This window comes from Tachypleus tridentatus, chromosome 3 (genome assembly GCF_004210375.1).
Source record: "Tachypleus tridentatus isolate NWPU-2018 chromosome 3, ASM421037v1, whole genome shotgun sequence".
NCBI lineage: Eukaryota > Metazoa > Arthropoda > Merostomata > Xiphosura > Limulidae > Tachypleus > Tachypleus tridentatus.
This window is the reverse complement of record NC_134827.1, coordinates 28,127,092-28,130,053: the sequence shown is the minus strand read 5'-3', so window position 1 is coordinate 28,130,053 and position 2,962 is coordinate 28,127,092.

Genomic DNA, 2,962 nt, shown 5'->3' with positions numbered 1-2,962 from the left:
ATAGGAGTTATTACGTTTAATTAATAACATTTGTTATAAGACATAAGTATGAGGTCTGTTATATTTTTAAATAATATAGTATTTGCTTAATTCCTTAAGAATGTTCAAGAATTAGAATAGTGCATATCAGTAGTATTACAACCACATTATATTCGCCATATTTTTTTTCAATTTAGAGCTTTTCAGAACAGCTGTGATCGAGAATACATTGTTCAACTGCAGTGTCAGGCAATTGTCTGGTGAGCCAGTACATTTGAGAAATTCTTAGACACAGGTATTAAATTTGAATTATTTAATCAGTATGTAGTACGTATATGATATTTCCTGGGTTGAGACAACCAGCAGTGTGATGTATAACGTAACCATAAAAGCAAAGGTTAAAACTTTACTTGTTAGAGTATCTGATCGGTGATCCGAGCCAAAGTATGTTTGCAAAGTGTGCAGAAAAAGGTTTTAAATTTCAATTATTTAGTCAGTATGTAGTATATGATATTTCCCAGGCTGTTCCTTTAATGACAATCCGCCCCTGACTCAGATACAAGAAACACAGTAGTGGTCAAAACACTATTTATGTAAGCTGTGTGTTAAAACATAGTTTACTATGGTGGAATCAGGGTTGAGACAACCAGCAATGTAATGTATAACGTAAGCATGATCAAAACACTATTTATTTAAGCTATGTGTTACAACATAGCTCACGATGGTGGAACACCTTTTCTAAACCTGGTGGGCAAGATTGTAACTAACTTACATATAATTGGTGAAGCATGATTATAAGTCTTGTTTGATGTAACTCCAATATTATAATGAGATGTGACACCAGGTATGAAGCTCAAATTGTAGTATAAGTTGTCTGTATCCAAACTATTCTTGGAGTGTAAGTTGAAGATAAATTAGATTTGGAAAATAAAAGATAGACAAAGTCTCTTGATATGGTGCAAACACCATTTATAAAAATTATTTGTCAGTTATCCAATACTGGATGCAATAATAATTGGTTATGCGTAGCTTCTATCTAACCTAGCCAATTTTCAAATACATATTTTTGCGATATTTCTTGACCTTTTCTTCTGCACACTTTGCAAACATACTTTGGCCCGGATAACAATGAATTTAACGTCAGTTGTTCCCTACTAAAAATCCTGTCAGTCTTTTTACTGTGTTCCTCAGGGGCGTCGACCCAACCATTCAACCCGACAAAATTGAACAAGCCATGAAATGTCAAATCCACACCAAGGTACACGCCGAACATCGCATATTCTCCAAACACACCAATCTGTCCACTTATTTCATCAAGATAGTGACAACCTCGAAGTACATTGCATATTGCATTTTACGTAACGGGTGATACTATCACATATTTCACTTCAGTGCCGAACACCCGCATCGCCGTTCCACCAACTCGTGGTCTCATAAACCTTCCAGACAACATAGACAATCAACAGTCAACCACCGATGTACCGCCAAAAACAGCCAGGAAGAACACGAAAACAGACTCGTACAACTCTACATCGATGCCGCCAACTTCCACTGCCAGCAACATCTCAAGACTAACTAAATCAAAGAAAACATGCGATAGCTCTTGCCAGACTTCAATTCTAACTTCACGTAATACAACCACCAGCCAGACTCGGACCATTCAAATTACGACTACCGATGCATCAGTTCAAACAGACAGCCAGTTCACAAGCACTCAGAAGTAATAAACTAAAATTGTAGGAGGAAACAAATCTTCCCAGACCTCTGAAAACAGCCAGTCAACTCACCTTTACTCTCACGTTTTTCTCCATCACCTCTGGTCATCATATGTGAACGCAAGTTCAACCTGAAGTTTCTCCCTGCTTTACATGACCACAGCAAGTAGTTTTCCAAGTCACCATCCAACTAGCTACTTCTACATTCTTGCCTTAAGCCACATGTGTTCTATTCCACTATGAATTAATAACCTTGACTTTCTTTCTAGCTACTTCTTGGCACGGTCTGGGTTGATTATTTCGCACCTTGGCTGTAAAAGTGGGTTTACTCGGGTACTCCCCTTTCCCCTACACACCTAAATTTTAGACATTTGATCATTAGATCCCAACCAAGGCAACATTCTTGCCCGGCCCCCGAGTCGTGCTGTTTGAGATGATGTTTCGTCTCATCTACTGTCCGTCTATTTGAACCACGGATCCGATCAGGCCTACTTCCCTTATTCCGCCTTGATCTCGCTCAGCGTTCTCATCCGATATTTTAATACTGCTCCACCTCACTTTATCGCCTCAAACAAGCCAAATTAAAACACTGAAAAACTCCCACGTAAAGATAAATAATCCAAACCCCTGCCAAGGTTTCGTTTCGTTTCAGTGGCCAGTGTTGCGAATTGTGAACCTGTGGGTTTACTTAATACTTTTCGATTAAACAAAAGTATCCCAAGAGTTGGCGTTGGTGTTGTTGCCTAGTTTCCCTCACTCTAGTCTCTCATTTCAAAATTTAGAAAGATTAGCGCATATAGCTATTGAGTGCGAATATTCACAAAACAAAAATTTCTTTTGTTCTAGAAAAATTCTTATTTTCATTCATTTTTCACGTAAGCTGTCTTTCAAAAACAATTCAGAAGCGTAAAAACATAGGAAAAGTAATTCTTATTTGTGGGCTGTTTTAAACTTATTTTGCCAAAATATAGCTCCTATTTCTTATCTCAGCAATTATGTAACAAAACTTCATTAAACATCAAAAATCATGTAACAGTTTCTAGTTTATTAGAATTTACAACAGTTTTCACAATAAAAATACTTTTAAAATAGATTCGGTGTTTCGATTACTATTAGAATAATTCTTTTACCTGTTTTAAAACTGCTATTCCTTACTGTATAAGCTGTAACTTTTAATATAAAATTTATGACAGGTAAACTGAGAAAAAGTAACAGTTTTGTTATCAAAGTTTTAATTGTAGAGGGCAAAAATGTTTTGCATGACGTAA